Source organism: Dendropsophus ebraccatus, chromosome 3 (genome assembly GCF_027789765.1).
Source record: "Dendropsophus ebraccatus isolate aDenEbr1 chromosome 3, aDenEbr1.pat, whole genome shotgun sequence".
In the NCBI taxonomy this organism is placed as follows: Eukaryota; Metazoa; Chordata; class Amphibia; order Anura; family Hylidae; genus Dendropsophus; species Dendropsophus ebraccatus.
In genome coordinates this window covers 25,502,841-25,523,300 of record NC_091456.1, presented here as the reverse complement: position 1 = coordinate 25,523,300, position 20,460 = coordinate 25,502,841, and the positions used below count along the sequence as shown (strand labels likewise).

General features: G+C 51.3%; 1 long non-coding RNA gene across 4 annotated transcripts in view; it reads right to left on the bottom strand.

Annotated features, from left to right (window-relative positions):
• LOC138786988 (uncharacterized) overlaps positions 1-10,941 on the bottom strand; it is a 64,752-nt gene extending 53,811 nt beyond the window's left edge. For 3 of the 4 annotated variants that reach the window (XR_011362275.1, XR_011362274.1, XR_011362272.1), the window contains exon 1: positions 10,662-10,941. This is a non-coding gene — a long non-coding RNA (uncharacterized lncRNA). Of the gene's footprint in view, positions 1-5,791; positions 5,915-10,661 lie in introns of those variants that run through there. The other variant, XR_011362273.1, reaches the window with a different exon arrangement.
• Positions 10,942-20,460: the final 9,519 nt, after the last annotated feature.

The following is a 20,460-nucleotide window of genomic DNA, read 5'->3' as shown; positions in this document are numbered from 1 at the left end:
TCTCCCCACAATCACCCCCTGTATCATCCATCTCCTGTGTCCCCCCAAGTCCGCACAATCACCCCCTGTATCATCCATCTCCTGTGTCCCCCCATCTCCCCACAATCACCCCCTGTATCATCCATCTCCTGTGTCCCCCCATCTCCTGTGTCCCCCCCATCTCCCCACAATCACCCCCTGAATCATCCATCTCCTGTGTCTCCCCACAATCACCCCCTGTATCATACATCTCCTGTGTCCCCCCATCTCCCCACAATCACCCCCTGTATCATCCATCTCCTGTGTCCCCCCATCTTCCCATAATCACCCCCTGTATCATCCATCTCCTGTGTCCCCCCATCTCCTGTGTCCCCCCCATCTCCCCACAATCACCCCCTGTATCATACATCTCCTGTGTCCCCCCCATCTCCCCACAATCACCCCCTGTATCATCCATCTCCTGTGTCCCTCCATCTCCTGTGTCCCCCCCATCTCCCCACAATCACCCCCTGTATCATCCATCTCCTGTGTCCCCCCCATCTCCCCACAATCACCCCCTGTATCATCCATCTCCTGTCCCCCCCATCTCCCCACAATCACCCCCTGTATCATCCATCTCCTGTGTCCCCCCCATCTCCCCACAATCACCCCCTGTATCATCCATCTCCTGTGTCCCCCCCATCTCCCCACAATCACCCCCTGTATCATCCATCTCCTGTGTCCCTCCATCTCCTGTGCCCCCCCCCATCTCCCCACAATCACCCCCTGAATCATACATCTCCTGTGTCTCCCCACAATCACCCCCTGTATCATCCATCTCCTGTGTCCCCCCATCTCCTGTATCTCCCCATAATCACCCCCTGTATCATCCATCTCCTGTGTCCCCCCATCTCCCCATGATCACCCCCTGTATCATCCATCTTCTGTGTCCCTCCATCTCCTGTGTCCCCCCCATCTCCCCACAATCACCCCCTGTATCATTCCTCTCCTGTGTCCCCCCCCATCTCCCCACAATCACCCCCTGTGTCCCTCCATCTCCTGTGTCCCCCCCATCTCCCCACAATCACCCCCTGTATCATCCATCTCCTGTGTCCCTCCATCTCCCCACAATCACCCCCTGTATCATTCCTCTCCTGTGTCCCCCCCATCTCCCCACAATCACCCCCTGTATCATTCCTCTCCTGTGTCCCCCCCATCTCCCCACAATCACCCCCTGTATCATCCATCTCCTGTGTCCCCCCATCTCCCCACAATCACCCCCTGTATCATTCCTCTCCTGTGTCCCCCCCATCTCCCCACAATCACCCCCTGTATCATCCATCTCCTGTGTCCCTCCATCTCCTGTGTCCCCCCCATCTCCCCACAATCACCCCCTGTATCATCCATCTCCTGTGTCCCCCCCCATCTCCCCACAATCACCCCCTGTATCATCCATCTCCTGTGTCCCTCCCATCTCCCCACAATCACCCCCTGTATCATCCATCTCCTGTGTCCCCCCATCTCCTGTATCTCCCCACAATCACCCCCTGTATCATCCATCTCCTGTGTCCCCCCCATCTCCCCACAATCACCCCCTGTATCATCCATCTCCTGTGTCCCCCCCATCTCCCCACAATCACCCCCTGTATCATCCATCTCCTGTGTCCCCCCCATCTCCCCACAATCACCCCCCCTGTATCATCCATCTCCTGTGTCCCCCCATCTCCTGTATCTCCCCATAATCACCCCCTGTATCATCCATCTCCTGTGTCCCTCCATCTCCTGTGTCCCCCCATCTCCCCACAATCACCCCCTGTATCATTCCTCTCCTGTGTCCCCCCCATCTCCCCACAATCACCCCCTGTATCATCCATCTCCTGTGTCCCCCCCATCTCCCCACAATCACCCCCTGTATCATCCATCTCCTGTGTCCCCCCCATCTCCCCACAATCACCCCCTGTATCATCCATCTCCTGTGTCCCCCCCATCTCCCCACAATCACCCCCTGTATCATCCATCTCCTGTGTCCCCCCCATCTCCCCACAATCACCCCTGTATCATCCATCTCCTGTGTCCCCCCCCATCTCCCCACAATCACCCCCTGTATCATCCATCTCCTGTGTCCCCCCCATCTCCCCACAATCACCCCCTGTATCATCCATCTCCTGTGTCCCCCCCATCTCCCCACAATCACCCCCTGTATCATCCATCTCCTGTGTCCCCCCCATCTCCCCACAATCACCCCCTGTATCATCCATCTCCTGTGTCCCCCCCATCTCCTGTATCTCCCCATAATCACCCCCTGTATCATTCCTCTCCTGTGTCCCTCCCATCTCCCCACAATCACCCCCTGTATCATCCATCTCCTGTCTCCCCCCATCTCCTGTATCTCCCCATAATCACCCCCTGTATCATCCATCTCCTGTGTCCCTCCATCTCCTGTGTCCCCCCATCTCCTGTATCTCCCCACAATCACCCCCTGTATCATCCATCTCCTGTGTCCCCCCCATCTCCCCACAATCACCCCCTGTATCATCCATCTCCTGTGTCCCCCCCATCTCCCCACAATCACCCCCCTGTATCATCCATCTCCTGTGTCCCCCCATCTCCTGTATCTCCCCATAATCACCCCCTGTATCATCCATCTCCTGTGTCCCTCCATCTCCTGTGTCCCCCCCCATCTCCCCACAATCACCCCCTGTATCATTCCTCTCCTGTGTCCCCCCCATCTCCCCACAATCACCCCCTGTATCATCCATCTCCTGTGTCCCCCCATCTCCCCACAATCACCCCCTGTATCATCCATCTCCTGTGTCCCCCCCCATCTCCCCACAATCACCCCCTGTATCATCCATCTCCTGTGTCCCCCCCCATCTCCCCACAATCACCCCCTGTATCATCCATCTCCTGTGTCCCCCCCCCATCTCCCCACAATCACCCCCTGTATCATCCATCTCCTGTGTCCCTCCCATCTCCCCACAATCACCCCCTGTATCATCCATCTCCTGTGTCCCCCCATCTCCTGTATCTCCCCACAATCACCCCCTGTATCCTCCATCTCCTGTGTCCCCCCCATCTCCCCACAATCACCCCCTGTATCATCCATCTCCTGTGTCCCCCCCATCTCCCCACAATCACCCCCTGTATCATCCATCTCCTGTGTCCCCCCCATCTCCCCACAATCACCCCCCTGTATCATCCATCTCCTGTGTCCCCCCATCTCCTGTATCTCCCCATAATCACCCCCTGTATCATCCATCTCCTGTGTCCCTCCATCTCCTGTGTCCCCCCATCTCCCCACAATCACCCCCTGTATCATTCCTCTCCTGTGTCCCCCCCATCTCCCCACAATCACCCCCTGTATCATCCATCTCCTGTGTCCCCCCCATCTCCCCACAATCACCCCCTGTATCATCCATCTCCTGTGTCCCCCCCATCTCCCCACAATCACCCCCTGTATCATCCATCTCCTGTGTCCCCCCCATCTCCCCACAATCACCCCCTGTATCATCCATCTCCTGTGTCCCCCCCATCTCCCCACAATCACCCCCTGTATCATCCATCTCCTGTGTCCCCCCCCATCTCCCCACAATCACCCCCTGTATCATCCATCTCCTGTGTCCCCCCCATCTCCCCACAATCACCCCCTGTATCATCCATCTCCTGTGTCCCCCCCATCTCCCCACAATCACCCCCTGTATCATCCATCTCCTGTGTCCCCCCATCTCCCCACAATCACCCCCTGTATCATCCATCTCCTGTGTCCCCCCCATCTCCTGTATCTCCCCATAATCACCCCCTGTATCATTCCTCTCCTGTGTCCCTCCCATCTCCCCACAATCACCCCCTGTATCATCCATCTCCTGTGTCCCCCCATCTCCTGTATCTCCCCATAATCACCCCCTGTATCATCCATCTCCTGTGTCCCTCCATCTCCTGTGTCCCCCCATCTCCTGTATCTCCCCACAATCACCCCCTGTATCATCCATCTCCTGTGTCCCCCCCATCTCCCCACAATCACCCCCTGTATCATCCATCTCCTGTGTCCCCCCCCATCTCCCCACAATCACCCCCCTGTATCATCCATCTCCTGTGTCCCCCCATCTCCTGTATCTCCCCATAATCACCCCCTGTATCATCCATCTCCTGTGTCCCTCCATCTCCTGTGTCCCCCCCCATCTCCCCACAATCACCCCCTGTATCATTCCTCTCCTGTGTCCCCCCCATCTCCCCACAATCACCCCCTGTATCATCCATCTCCTGTGTCCCCCCCATCTCCCCACAATCACCCCCTGTATCATCCATCTCCTGTGTCCCCCCCATCTCCCCACAATCACCCCCTGTATCATCCATCTCCTGTGTCCCCCCCCCATCTCCCCACAATCACCCCCTGTATCATCCATCTCCTGTGTCCCCCCCCATCTCCCCACAATCACCCCCTGTATCATCCATCTCCTGTGTCCCCATCTCCCCACAATCACCCCCTGTATCATCCATCTCCTGTGTCCCCCCCATCTCCCCACAATCACCCCCTGTATCATCCATCTCCTGTGTCCCCCCCATCTCCCCACAATCACCCCCTGTATCATCCATCTCCTGTGTCCCCCCCATCTCCCCACAATCACCCCCTGTATCATCCATCTCCTGTGTCCCCCCCATCTCCCCACAATCACCCCCTGTATCATCCATCTCCTGTGTCCCCCCCATCTCCCACAATCACCCCCTGTATCATTCCTCTCCTGTGTCCCTCCCATCTCCACACAATCACCCCCTGTATCATCCATCTCCTGTGTCCCCCCCATCTCCCCACAATCACCCCCTGTATCATCCATCTCCTGTGTCCCCCCCATCTCCCCACAATCACCCCCTGTATCATCCATCTCCTGTGTCCCCCCCATCTCCCCACAATCACCCCCCTGTATCATCCATCTCCTGTGTCCCCCCATCTCCTGTATCTCCCCATAATCACCCCCCTGTATCATCCATCTCCTGTGTCCCTCCATCTCCTGTGTCCCCCCCCTCTCCCCACAATCACCCCCTGTATCATTCCTCTCCTGTGTCCCCCCCATCTCCCCACAATCACCCCCTGTATCATCCATCTCCTGTGTCCCCCCCATCTCCCCACAATCACCCCCTGTATCATCCATTTCCTGTGTGTCCCCCATCTCCCCACAATCACCCCCTGTATCATCCATCTCCTGTGTCCCTCCATCTCCTGTGTCCCCCCCATCTCCCCACAATCACCCTCTGTATCATCCATCTCCTGTGTCCCTCCATCTCCCCACAATCACCCCCTGTATCATCCATCTCCTGTGTCCCCCCCATCTCCCCACAATCACCCCCTGTATCATTCCTCTCCTGTGTCCCCCCCATCTCCCCACAATCACCCCCTGTATCATCCATCTCCTGTGTCCCCCCCATCTCCCCACAATCACCCCCCTGTATCATCCATCTCCTGTGTCCCTCCATCTCCTGTGTCCCCCCCATCTCCCCACAATCACCCCCTGTATCATCCATCTCCTGTGTCCCTCCATCTCCTGTGTCCCCCCCATCTCCCCACTATCACCCCCTGTATCATCCATCTCCTGTGTCCCCCCCATCTCCCCACAATCACCCCCTGTATCATCCATCTCCTGTGTCCCCCCATCTCCCCACAATCACCCCCTGTATCATCCATCTCCTGTGTCCCCCCCATCTCCCCACAATCACCCCCTGTATCATTCCTCTCCTGTGTCCCCCCCATCTCCTGTATCTCCCCCCTGTATCATTCCTCTCCTGTGCCACCCCCCCCCCATCTCAGCAAAGTACAAAAAACAGGCCAGCAGCTACTCACCTCACCAATCGTTCCCCCGCTGTCCCTGTGGCCTCCTGGATGCTTCCTGGTCACTTCCTGGTCAGGCTGATCACAGATCTCATAGAGCAGCCTGACCAGGAAGACATCACTGGCTGCTCCAGATCACTTCTACATCGCAGCACTAACACAGCCTGCGACCTAGAAGTGACTGGCACAGAGCAGAGAACTCTTAGTTCCCTGCTCTGAGCCTCCTGACAGCTGTGTGTGCCTCCTAATAAGGACACAGACACAGCTGACAGCAGGGGGCGCTCCTATAGTGCAGAAGCAGGGAGTCCGGCATCACACTGGAGTCCCTGCTTCTGCACGTATATTCCGTGGGCGGTACGCTATTAGCGTAGCACGCCCCAGAATACGCATACAGGAGCAGAGACATCAGTCTATGGCTGATCTCTCTGCTCCTGTAGTCAGTGAGCGGTCATGCATATAATATATGCATGAAAGCTCACTGTGCAGGGGCGGCCAGTGCCGCCCCCTGCAGGGTCGTGGGAGCTGCCGCCTGAGGCGAAGACTTCACTTCGCTTCATGGCAGATGCGGGCCTGTAAGGGGACAGCAGGGAACATTATTACTTTATGGGGGTACAGCAGGAGATCATACGTACAGGTGAAAACCCACACACCTACTTACGCGTGGTGACCCCAAAGCAATTTCTACTGTATGAGACCCTATACAAGGGAAAAGGGAAGGAAGTTGAAGGAAAAGTGTAAGGGGGGGGGGGGGGGGGGGGGCGCTTTTGTCAGGATTCGCCCTGTTGCCAAAATGGCCTAGAAACTGCCCTGATCCTGACACTTTTCTATCATAGACGGCAGCAGTTCACAAAACCTGCTATGTAGGACATGATGTGACACACAGCAACTCAGATGGAGTTTCCTACTTCAGGACCTAAATCCACATTATGTCCAGGATTCCCGGGGTCGGTAGCGTCTCAGCAGTCAGGACCCCCCCCTTCTGCAATCAAACTTATAGGGCAGGGATGGGGAACCTTCAGCCCTCCAGCTGTTGCATGACTACAAATCACATCATGCCTGGCTTTGGCTGTCCAGGCATGATGGGAATTGTAGTTGTGCAACAGCTGGAGGGCTGAAGGTTCCCCATCTCCACCTTAGGTGACCAATCTCACTAGGAGGTAGGATGGCCGCTTTAAAGGGATAGTTTACCCCCCAAAAAAGCAAAAAAACCTTTCCTATCAACTGGTCCCAGCAAGTGCCAGAGATTTGTAATCATCTTCAATTAAAAAAAAAAAAAACTCCAGTCTTCCAGTACTTATCAGCTACTGCATGTGCCTCAGGAAGTGGTCTATACTTTCCAGTCTGGCGAGCAGAAAAGGTTTCCTATAGGGATTTGCTGCTGCTCTGTGCAGTTCCTGACATGGACAGAGATGGCAGCAGAGAGCACTGTGTCAGACTGGAACAGACACCACTTCCTGCAGGGCATACATCAGCTGATAAGTAGTGGAAGACATGAGATTTTTTTTATAAAAAGTAAATTACAAATTTCTGGCACTTTCAGGCACCAGCTGATATGAAAGATATTTTTTTTGTTAACAAACCTTTTAGGAAAACCAAACAATGTATATGTAAACCCAACAGTGGCCTGAAGGGGTTAACATGAATAAATAAATGTTCTCCAACCTGTCTCCAGCTTTTGTAAAACTACAACTCCCATCATGCCCTGAAAGCCTTAGGTTGTCCTTTAGAGTTTAACCCTTTCAGGACTGTAGAAGGCTGTTTGGATATTGTGGGTAGTTGTGCAACCTCTGGGGAGCTCTAGGTTGGGATCACTTACGTATCCCTGTTATGGCTATGTTCCCACACAGGATTTCTGGACAGTATTTGGCAACCAAAACCAGGAGTGGATTAAAAACACAGAAAGGCTCAGTTCACACACTGCTGAAATTGAGTGGACGGCCGCCATTTAATGACAAATAATTTCTGTTATTTAATATAAAAACGTCCGTTATCTGCCATTAAATGGCGGCCATCCACTTCATTTCAGCAGTGTGTGAACATAGCCTTTCTGTGTTTTCAATCCACTCCTGGTTTTGGTTGCAAAATACTAATACTGTCCAAAAATTCTGAGCAAAAATACAGGTGTATCCTCAACATCAAGAGTCAAAAGCTGATGGGTGGGAGTCTGACCACTAGGACCACCACCAATTCCAAGAACACAAGTCTCTTGACCACTGAGAGAATAAAGTGCAGCCAGCTTATGTGGTCAGTAGAGATGAGCACCGCTGGAGCATGCTCGGGTCCCATCATTCGGCATCTGATTACCAGAGGCTGAAGAAGTTGGATGCCGCCCTAGGGAGTCCTGGAAAACATAGATACAACCTATGGTCTAGGGCTGCATCCAATTACTTCTGCTACCGGTAATCAGATGCCCAGTGGTGTAGCTATAGGGGTTGCAGCGGTCGCCATGGAGACCAGGCTGCTCTCTCTCTCTCTCTCTCCCTACTCAGTTGTATCAGCAACTGAATAGACGGCTGGCAGGAGCCCCATGCTCCCTCTCCTGCCTCTGGGACTCCTGCTCTGTATAATACACATCTGATATTGTACAGTGGGTGACATGGCTAATAAGACTGCAGTGCAATGTCCTCCAACCTAAAACAACAACTTCCATCTTGACAACCTGACAACGTGCCCGGGCATGCTCATGACATCACTATGACAAGCAGTGACATCACGTAAGTGACACAGTTGGTGATGTCATCCCAGGGCCCTATAAAAGAAGGTGCAGAGCCCCAGATTCTCTGTTCTTAGGGACTCACTAGCGATCACACTGTTGGTATTACCTTGCTTTCTGCCTGTGTATACTGACAGTTATTTCTAGTGGTTTTATATTTTCATCAATCCATGGAGAGAGAGGAGAGGATTGAGAGGGAGCTTGCCATTTTTGGCAACCTCCTTTGCTATTTGGTTCCAATCCTGGTGGGCTGTCTTTCCACCAGACAACCACTCAGCATGATTGAACCCTTCTTCAACCCGCTGAGCTGGGGCAATTCCATCAGCGACCCGCTCAGCTGGGAGAACATCACCTCGGGCCTGCAGTGGCCAAACAGCACCATCACAGACCAGACCAGCTGTAAGATTACCCCGAACCTGCAGAGGCCCAATTACAACACCAGAAACCTGCAGCGTCCAAACACCACCATTGGAGACCTGCCCGACTGTGAGCTCATGTCCATCACCAGTCATGTCCAGAGTGCAGCAACCGCCTTTACTGACCTGCTCAGCTGGTTATTTGCTGTAAGTGATGTGCTCAGCTGGCTATCCACCACCAGCCATCTGCTGAGCAGGACTTTCAGTAACAGCGCCTTGCTGACCTGGATCACAGCTGCTGTAGAGCGAGTGAGCGTGATCACCACCACCTGTGATTTCGTCAACTGGATCTACAGCACCAGAGACCTGATCGCCTGGACCACCACCCTCACCCGCAGCAGCTTCCTGGAGATCTGGACCACCACAGCCACCTTTTTCACCACCACTACCACCGGTGAGCTGATAACGTGGATGTCTGCCATCACCACCAGCGATCTACAAGCCATCCTGAGCAGCATAAGTGAGAAGCTGGTGTGGGTTGCCACAACCCTCCAGCTACTCACTTTGGTGACCAGCCGCTGCAACAGGTGTGCTTGGCTGATAACTGTAAGTGAGGCGTTATCCTGGATGAACACCACCAGCAGGATGCTGATCGGCGCCCTACGGAACATCAGACTAATCCTGCGATGCTTCAGCAGCACCGAGGAGCTAAGGAAATGCCTGGCCATCATTTCCAAGGAAGTGCTCGGCGGCTTCCCCACCACCACCAGTACACCACGCTCCGAGGGACATCCCTACCGCCGACAGCGAATTATTTAAAATAATCGGACAACATCATCAGGGGCCTGCAGTGGCTGAACAGTTACATCAGATAGCAGCCCAGCTGGAAGATTACCACCAACCTGCAGAGGCCAAATTCCACCACTATCAACCTGCAGCGTAACAACTCCAGCACCATCAAAATGCAGAGTCCAAACAACACCATTGGAGACCTGCCCAACTGGAATATGACCACCTGTGACCTCATTTCCATCACCAGCCATCTCCAAAGTGCAGCAACCACCTTCACTGACCTGCTTAGCTGGATATCCACCACAAGCCGCCTGCTGAGCTGAACTTTCACTAATAGTGACCTGCTGACCTGGATCACAGCTGCTGTAGAGCCAGTGAGTGTGATCACCACCGCCTGTGATTTCATCACCTGGATCTGCAGCACAAGAGATCTGATCATCTGGACCACCACCCTCACCAGCTTCCTGGAGATCTGGATGACCACAGCCACCTGGATCACCACTACTACTGCCGGTGAGCGGATCACGTGGATTTCCACCATCAGCACCAGCGATCTGCAAGCAATCACAGCGAGTGCGACATTGTCCTGGACTATAACCACCAGCAGGATGCTGATCGGCTTCCTACAGAGCATCAGACTGATCCTGCGATGCTTCACCAGTACCGAGGAGCTGAGGAAATGCCTGGCCATCATCTCCAAGAAAGTGCTCAGCGGCTTCCCCGCCGCCACCACCACAGCACGCTCCGAGGGACATCCCTACAGCCGACAGCGAATGATTTAAAAACTTAAATAAATGTGGTTTTTTTGCAAAAAATGTGTTCTTCTTGTTAAGAAAATAGACATAGGGGGAATTTATTATAGACCAGAATTTTATATGTCACTATACATTGGAGCAAGGCGTCCAAGGGTGTAAGTGTGTAAAAATTATAATGTGGGACACTAAAAACACCATACACCACCTCTCTTACACTGTACCTGTCAGCTCTGCCCCCCCAAAGATGGCCGCTCTGCAGTACTCACCGTTATTGTGTGAGGTGAGGAGGAAAGGGGAACTACAACCATGGTGGACGGCACACAGGAGCGCCCCCTGCTGGTCACTCTCCTCCAGCTCTTCTCTTTGCCACTGGCTGTAGGAGTATACGCTGCCAAGACAAAAACACCCGTTGGGGTCTCGGTAGATTTATCACACAGCGTCCTTGTTTCCAGATAGTAACCAATCACAGCTCAGCTTTCACATATTATTTGCCCTGGTAAAGTGAAAGGGGAGCTGTGATTGGTTGCTATGGGCTACTAAGGAAAATGTATTGTGCTGTTTTATAGCAAGAGGCCCATAGCAACCAATCACAGTTCAGCTTTCACATATTATTTGCCCTGGTAAAGTGAAAGCGGAGCTGTGATTGGTTGCTACGGGCTACTAAGGGAAATGTATTGTGCTGTTTTATAGCAAGAGACCCATAACAACCAATCACAGCTCAGCTTTCATTTCTCACATTGCTCTGGGAACATGAAAGCTGAGCTGTGATTGGTTGCTATGGGCTTACAATTAGAAAGCGCGCTCACAGGAGAGTCCGATGCCCATAGAGAATAACGGAGCATCGGACTCCCCATTCATTCTCTATGACCATCGGACTCGCCTGTGAGCGCGCGCGCGCCGGGCTTCGTGAGCTGATATCTCCGTGACCCGACCGGATCAGGAAGCGGGACCCGGCGGGATCAGGTGAGTATAGGGGGCTGTAACGGGGGGTCAGGAGCCTGTCACCCCAGCACGAGGGGTGACCTCCTTTTTTTGTAAACTGTTTATTTATAAGATTTTTCCATTATTATAACAATAACAAGACCACCAGGGTATCTCGAGCACATACCAATACATTGCAGCAGTATACATCCACACCATTTTAAAACAGCCACCTGCAAAACTTCCACAGTGATAGGGTTCCTCAGTGTTTCCAAGAAGATCGGAACTGGAAGAGACGCAGGGCCTTGTGTAGGAAGATTGCACATCAAATTCTAGCATACAATAAGTATAGCATGGTATCCAATAGGCATGTCTCGAGTAGGCCTCAACTATGAACATTAAACTGTTACCAAACACACAAAACCAAAAAACTTGGGGTAACACATTAGGGTGGGGGGGGGGGGAGGGGTCTAGTGTACAGAGCGTCCCATGGATCCCAGATCTGGTTAAATTTCTCGACTGTGTTTTTGTTGAGGGCAGAGAGGTACTCCATTCACCTTACATCCAGCAGCTTATTTATAAATGCCTGTCGTGGGGGGGATGCCGTGGACCTCCAGGCTGCCGCTATGACACACTTTGCTGCAGTCAAAATAGGTAACAGAAGCCGAGAGGAGTTTTTACCAAGGGTCTTAGGGGGGATGTTCAAGAGATATACCGAAGGGTCAAGCGGGATGTCTGTCCCAAGTACAGCTCGAACCACCTCTTTTACCTCCCTCCAGTAATGTTGTAACCTCTCGCATTCCCAAAAGACATGGAACAGGGTACCACTCTGCGTCTCACATCGCCAACAAGTGTCTGCCACCTGAGGGAACAGCTTGTGCAATAGGTCTGGGGTATGGTACCAGTGCATCAAAATCTTATACTGATTCTCTTTGTAACTAACACATTGGGATGACTTCGATGCCTGCGACCACACCACCTGCCACACCTCATAAGGCAGCTCTCTGTGTAAGTATGATTCCCATTTGGTCATATCGGAGAATTTTATGGGCTCTGCGTCAGGCGACCGAGTAAGCATGTTATAAATGGATGTGATTAAGCCACTGGTGGAAGCACTTGTCTTGCATAGCCATTCAAATGGGGAGGGTTTGGGGAACCTATCCGTCGGACACACTATCGCCTTATATTGAGCTATAGCTTCATAGAAGCCAAATGCTCGGAGGGGGAGACTAAATTTTTCCCTGAGTTTCTGGAAGGGGAGGAGAGACCTCTGGAGGGGGTCCACCATATCCGCATAGTGAAATAATTCTGCTTGCAACCAAGGGCCTATCTCCTCCGCCAGCATACTCAGCGGGATAGATGGGTTATATAGGAAAGAGGACAGGAGAGAGTGTGGTGTTTTGAGGGATGATAAAGTGTTTGTCTCCTCCCAGACCCGGATCGTCAGGCGCATGGGACCCAGCAGATCCCTTTCAGTGGTAGGTTGCACAGGGTTCCATAGAAGGCTACTAGTGTGATGAGGGGCTAGCCAAAGCCGTTCAAGGAACATCCATTTTGTGTAAGGGAGCAGGGAGGACCATGCTGGTATGCGTCTAAGGTGGACCGCCCAGTAATATTTCTGTAAATCAGGCACCCCCGAGCCCTCCTGCAGTGGTTTTGGTCATCATTATTGGTAGAGAGATACGATGACGCCTATTCCCCCAAATGAATTTCATTAGTAACTTCTGGAAATTTTTCAGGTAAGTTTTGGAGTTAGGAATTGGCAGTGTCTCCCACAGATACAATAATTTCGGGAGAATGGACATTTTCACCGCCGCCACTCGGCCCAGCAGGGACAGGGGGAGGGCAGTCCACTTAGACAGGAGAGCAGTCACTTCACAGAAGAGTGGTGTAAAATTATGTTGAAATAACGATGAAAACGATGGGGTAATGTTGGTACCTAGATATCTGATGCTGTGATCTTTCCATTTGTAGGGGTAACTCGCCTTCAAGTGGTCTAATTGTCTAGGGGGGAGGTTTATTGGGAGGGCTTCAGTCTTTGTAGTATTTATTTTATATCCAGACAGTTCTCCATAAGTAGTTAAAAGGTTATGTAGGCAGGGCAAGGACGTCAGGGGATTGCGTACAGTCAGCAGGATGTCGTCCGCAAACAGGGACAATTTGAATTCCCTATCCCGGACAAGGACCCCCTGGATGTCAGGGTTGAGTCTAATCTGCGCGGCATGGGGTTCAATACTCAGCACGAATAGTAGAGGGGACAGGGGGCATCCCTGCCGAGTCCCATTCTGGATTTGTAAACGCGGAGACATGGCGTGTGGCAATCGGACCTCGGCTGAGGGGGAAGAATACAAGGACGAGACGGCCGCAAGAAACGGTCCAGAGACACCAAAAGCAGATAAAGTGGCCTCAAGAAACGGCCAGCCTAGCCTATCAAAGGCTTTTTCTGCATCAAGACTGAGCAGAAGACCTGAAGACTTAGTTCTATTAAGGATCTCTACTATGTCTATCGTCCTCCTTGTATTGTCCCCCGCCTGTCGGTTAATCACAAAGCCCACTTGGTTAATTCCTCTAACGTGAAGGGGGCGTTAAGCACCTGCAGGTCCGCAGTCTGAAGCCTGGGTAAGTGACAGGAGTCCAGAAAGGAGGTCAGTCTCTGGGAACGTAATGTCGGGTCATCGGGAAGGGAAGAGGGGAGAGAGTATAGCTTACTGTAATAGTTAGCAAAGAGCAAAGCTATGCGCTTCGGGTCATATTCCAGGGTCCCCTTTTCATCCTTGAGTGCGTAGGGATTTGCCGAGGCCGCATCATCCCTGAGTTGGGAGGCCAACAATGAATGGGCCTTATTGGCCTTCTCATAGTAAGTAGTATATTGTAGGAGGCGATCAATTTTAAGAACAGCCAAATCCTTCAGTGCAGTACGGGCCTCCACTAATTGGCGGAGGATCCGTACCGACGGAGAGGACGGGGTGACCTCCTTTAAGGGTACAAACACACACAGCGTATACGCAGCAGATACGCAGCAGATTTGATACTGTGTTCAGTTATTCAGATCTAATCTGCTGCGTATACGCTGTGTGTGTTTGTACCCTAAAGAGAACCTATCACATTACAGCGCCCCCCATGCAGTGCAGGATACAGGCACAGAAAGCAGCTTCCCTGTGCTGCATCCTCAGCTCACAGCCGGCCCGCAGAGGAAGGGATTCATTGCTTTAACCCTTCATGTTGTACTGGGGGCGGGCTCAGTGCTCTAATAGCTCCTCCCACCACTGGCCCAGTACAACAGATCTGCTTATTAGTTTATGCAGTAAAAAGATCTGGAATCGGTGCGGTGCGGCTGATCCATAGGTACGCAGCACTTGTACTTTCTCTTTCAGTTCACAGGCGGCCCAAAGAGGAAGGGTTAAAGCAATGACTTCCCTCCTCTGCGGGCGGCTGTGAGATGAGGCGACAGGCACAGGGGAGCTGCTTATTGTACCCTGTGCCTGTATCCTGCACTGCATCCCTCCCAGCAAGGAGGGGGGGGGGGGCACTTAATACCCCCTTCCCTGCTGTTATAGGTGCACTGTGAGATCAGTCTGGCCCCCAGGCGGTTAATTGGGGATGCAAAGTATCCTAGCTTAACCCCCTGGTGGCTAGATTTTTCAGTATGTCACCCAAAAGGTTAAAGAAAAATTTCATCCACCCCCCTAAAAAATAAAAACTACTTGCACATTAAAGGGGTTATTCAGCGCTACAAAAACATGGCCACTTTCCCCCCTACTGTTGTCTCCAGTTCAGGTGCGGTTTGCAATTATTCCATTTACTTCAATAGAACTGAGTTTCAAAACCCCACCCAAACGGGAGACAACAATAGGGGAAAAGTGGCCATGTTTTTGTAGCGCCGGATAACCCCTTTAAGGACTCAATAGTGGCTTCCTTTCTGTCTATTTTATGCCCAGTCTGGCTGCTGTCACCGCCCACCACACACTGATATCTTATAGCTGATTCCTGCAGCTTGTTCTCCCTATTTAAATACTTGTCAGGGCCTACAACTCCCAGCATGCCTCACTACACTCAGTCTCCCTCCCACTTCAATCTCCACCCACTCTTCGCCCTCTATCCCTAGCTATTCTTACTTCCCTGCCTCCCTGTACCTAGTTGTGGAATAGTGAAGTAATACTACTACTACTACTACCATCATGCCTTATAATTGGCATATGATGGTGGTTGTAGTTATGCAAACCTGAGAGCCACAGTTTGTAGCTCTGCAAGCTGTGACTTTCCAGTTTGCATAACTTTTACTACCTGTGTACCTGGTACTGATCTGGCAGGTCCACCACTCCGCGGGCACAGCCTTAGTTTAGGACTGGCATCCAGGGAGTGGGGACACATAAGAAGTCACTGTGTTTCCCATGCTGAATCTCCCCTGAGGCTGCGGTGATGGACACCACAAACAGCCAGGCTCTTCTCCATGTGCCCGTAGGTCTCCTATCCATCACAGGCTCACAGAAATGGAGTGCTGGCTACATGGCTACCAGTAAGAGGGCCACCACTGCTAGGACAGCCGGGTCAGCAGGAGCCGCATCCTCTGCTACCAGCAGCGGCTGCACATAGGATAGCAGCTCCGGCGAGAGTAGAGGGAGGGTAGAAGAGTCACCGGGATGAAGCTTATATACAGGTCACATCATCCCGGTGCTTTCCCTCCTTCCCCCACACTAAGTTCCGGGCTGTTGTGTGTGCAGTGCGGCACACATGACAGATCCCCGATGTGAGCAGAATACAAGTAACCCGGGATCTCCTGGGTGAATAACTGCACTGGTACAGGATGGAGGAGGGACCTCCATCCTGCATCGCCGCGCTGCCAGCCCCGTTCTTCCTGTCGTATGCCTCCCATACGCCCCGCTCCCCGATGGGCAGGCTGGTGGAGCTTGTGTGGTAGTGTCCTCCTTCCGCGCCTCATGATCAAAATCTACACCTGCTGGAAGCAGGTGTAGATTTCATATGTCGGTCACAGATTTGAGAGCCCGGCCAACCAGATTCACTAAGAGGCGTGCGCCTCTTAATGAATCCTGATGGGGGAAAGGGGGCGGGGCCTAATATAAGACTATCACCCTCCTCTCCTGACATCCTTTGTGCTGCTGTTACTTCCCCTATAAGATCAGCACGCTCCTTTCCTGACATCCTCTGTGCTGCTGGGACCTCCCCTATAAGATCAGCACACTCCTCTCCTGACATGCTCTGTGCTGCTGTGACCTCCCCTATAACATCAGCACACTCCTCTCCTGACATGCTCTGTGCTGCTGTTACCTCCCCTATAACATCACCACACTCCTCTCCTGACATGCTCTGTGCTGCTGGGACCTCCCCTATAACATCAGCACCCTCCTCTCCTGACATGCTCTGTGCTGCTGTTACCTCCCCTATAACATCAACACACTCCTCTCCTGACATGCTCTGTGCTGCTGGGACCTCTCCTATAACATCAGCACCCTCCTCTCCTGACATCCTCTGTGCTGCTGGGACCCTGTGACCTCCACTATAAGATCAGCCCCTCCTCCTCTCCTGACATTCTCTGTGCTGCTGTGACCTCTTCTATAAGATAAGCACCCTCCTCTCCTGACATCCTCTGAGACCATGTGACCTCTCCTATAGAATCAGTCCCCTCCTCTCCTGACATCCTCTGTGCTGCTGTGACATCCCCTGTAAGATCAGCACCCTCCTCTCCTGACATCCTCTGTGCTGCTGTGACCTTGTAATCTCCCTTCTAAGATCAGCACACTCCTCTCCTGACATGCTCTGTGCTGCTGTGACCCTGTGATCTCCCCTCTAAGATCAGCACCCTCCTCTCCTGACATCCTCTGTGCTGCTGTGACCTCTCCTATAAGATCAGCACCCTCCTCTCCTGACATCCTCTGTGCTGCTGTAAACTCCCCTATAAGATAAGCACCCTCCTCTTCTGACATCATCTGTGCTGCTGTGACCTCTCCTATAAGATCAGCACCCTCCTCTCCTGACATCCTCTGTGCTGCTGTAAACTCTCCTATAAGATCAGCACCCTCCTCTCCTGACATCCTCTGTGCTGCTGTAAAGTCTCTTATAAGATAAGCACCCTCCTCTTCTGACATTCTCTGTGCTGCTGTGACCTCCCCTATAAGATCAGCACCCTCCTCTCCTGACATCCTCTGTGCTGCTGTGACCTGTGACACAGGTTTTTTGCCTGAAATATGGATAATAGTATCGATATTTCGGTGCATGGTGCATCCCTGGTCCCTCCAAAAGTTGGACACTTGTGGAGGTATGGCTTCATGTAATAATCATGTAATAAATAGAATTTAATGGACAATAAGTCTGAGAATCTTCTTTGATATCAGGTGAAGATGGGATGTTGGCTGTTACAGCTGTCTGTGCATTACAGTCTTTTTATACAGAGGCTGAAAGGGCCAAAGGGGCAATAATACAAGGCCTGGCCTTACTGTATGGTGTGTGATCCTGCTCTATAGACATGTCACTAATACTGTCACATGAAAGACTGGAATGTCACCTCCAGGAGTCTGACAGAACAATAATAAAACTATATATCTATACTGCATATTGTGCATTATATGGCCATGCAGCCTCATATACAGCAAACCACCAGGCTCTGTGTATCCTGACCAGGGCCGTTTCTAGGACCAGGCAGGCTGGGCACCACACAAACCCACCGAACTCACCAAATCAACAGCGCCTCTCGTAGCGCATCAACAGCGCCCCCCCCCCCCCCAGGCCCCCCTTCCCCTGAGATGATGTTAACATTAGCCAGCACCGACCCTCTGTCCTCCCTCTAGAGCAGGGTGCCGCAGGTTGAAGGGGTACGGCAGGAGGCATCAGGGACCAGGAGAGGACTATGAAGAAGTTATGTGACCAGGCCCTTGTCATCGGAACCATTTTACTTTTATGGGACTCCTATTACGAGAGCCGATGATGTTAGACGCTGGACTCTGATTATTGGAGCTGTGTTCATAATTGTTTATCCAACATATTCTCGAAGATTTATTGATAAGCTGTTGCCTGACTATAGTGCCTTACGTAGTTATCCATTGTTATATTATTATTGTTTATTCATTTTTTTGTATATGGATGTACTACTTGAGGTCGCATGTGGAGGAGAGTCGCTGTAGGTCCGCTGTGCTTGTGGAGGTATACACATCTATTATATATACAAATAATTCTTTTTGATTCTATTGGATGTTAGTTGCACATGTTACAAGGACCTTCTGTTCTACCCTTTGGATATGAGCACCGCTACTTAAACTTCATTTCTTGGAAGAAATGCGTGTATGTGGTGTCATATCCGTGTGTTTAAGATATAACAAATGCCTACAATGTATGGATTTTTTGTGCAGGTGATGACTGCTTAAAAATTATACTTACGAATGTATATGGGTCGTTCAATTTATCATGAGGACGTAGTATATAGGAGTGTTGTATTTTGGCCATAAACTCTACCATTATGATACTATGAAATATTTATGTGGGGACTTTTGTGTAGCACAGTGATTAGTATATAAGCGCCGATCACCGCCGTTGCAGTATTTTGGGGACTATACACCTTATTAGTACATGGTGAATTACCTCCCTACAGGACAACCAAGTCCTGTGGGGTTGATACCCACGTATGCGTATGGACCTCTTGCTTCAGCTTTAGATCTTGGTGCTGCTACTTTACTGACTAAATTTCTTGACGTGAACAAGGTTATTGTGCGTGGCTTGCAAAATGAGATCTTGCTATATGATGAGTGCGCACGCGGTGAATATTTGTTATGAACATATATGTCATTTTTGGGGGTTAAATGAGAGGTAATTCATTGCAGCATATGTGGCGCATGCGCATGTCTTGGTCCGGAACTACGCGGCCATCTTTATCACTGGTGGAACGCTGAGTGTGATGGTACGCGGTCGACGCATGCGCAGTACTGTATTCGGTGAATCGAGGCCATCTTTGATGTGAGGAAGACTGTCTGAAGGTAGCGCATGCGTAGAACTAATGTGTGCACGCCGTGGGCGCCATTTTGTGTGTGTGTGTGTCCATGAACGTGCGGCTTGTGACTCTCCTCCACATGTAAGTTATATATTTTTTCTCATGTGTACAGTATTGATGATGATTACTTATGGATATATAAGCAACCCTATACAACCAGAGCGTACCCCTGACGAAGTTCCGGGTTCGGGACGTAACGCGTAGGGTGCTTTGGACCCCACTCAGCAGACCACACTCCATGGGGTGACACCAAAGTTTATGTACCTTGGTTTCGTTAACCTTTTGACTTATTTACTTCTTTCATAAGCGTATACTATATATGCACATTGTGTATTACACTTTGTTGATTACAGGCACTTGCACTTTGGTAATTATGAGTTATTGGTTTCCTTTGTGACTTTTGTATCATTTGTTATTTATTTGTGGAGTGTGTGTTCATATATCTTGGAACTGAGTGTGGGGAGGTAAAGACCCCATGTATTGGTTTAGGGTCCCTCCTGGATATTTCTTTGGGTATTTTAAGTGTTTTTAATGTTTTTGGGTTTGGGTAGGGTTGTTTTCTGTATGTACTAATATATTAATAAAGATGATGTTTATATATTTTTGAACATATAGTTGTGTGCCTGGTGATTTATGACATACACTTTCTCTTTTTTATATGCAATTGTGGCTTGTTTGGTATGTCACACCATGAGCACCAGTGATTTGGCTGTGCATGACCCCATCTCTGTGATATTGACCAGGAGAGGACGTTAATTTAAAAAATCAAGCCAGGGCTGAGCAGTTAGAGCACTGTCGGCTCCTGTCACACGGAGCCGACAGTGTAGTGTGTGATGAAGTAAAGGGCTCTGTGAGAAAGCGCTGCCAAACTTACTGCCTGCTAACTTTCTTCTAAACCTGTGCTCAACGTAAATCAGACACACGACTGTGTGTGGGCAGATTCAGCATTATCTGTAGCACAGGCCCTGCTTCCCCATCTGTGTGGTGACCTCTGCACAGCCTGTGTGCGTCTCCCTGTGCAGCGTCCTCTCCATGCCTATATGTGCCCCGATTCTAGCCTTTCTGCTGCCTGAGGCGAAAATTAAAATGACGCCCCCCCCCCCCCCCCCAATAGTAAGCTCCTGTGTCCCCCCCAGTCCTCCTAGTCT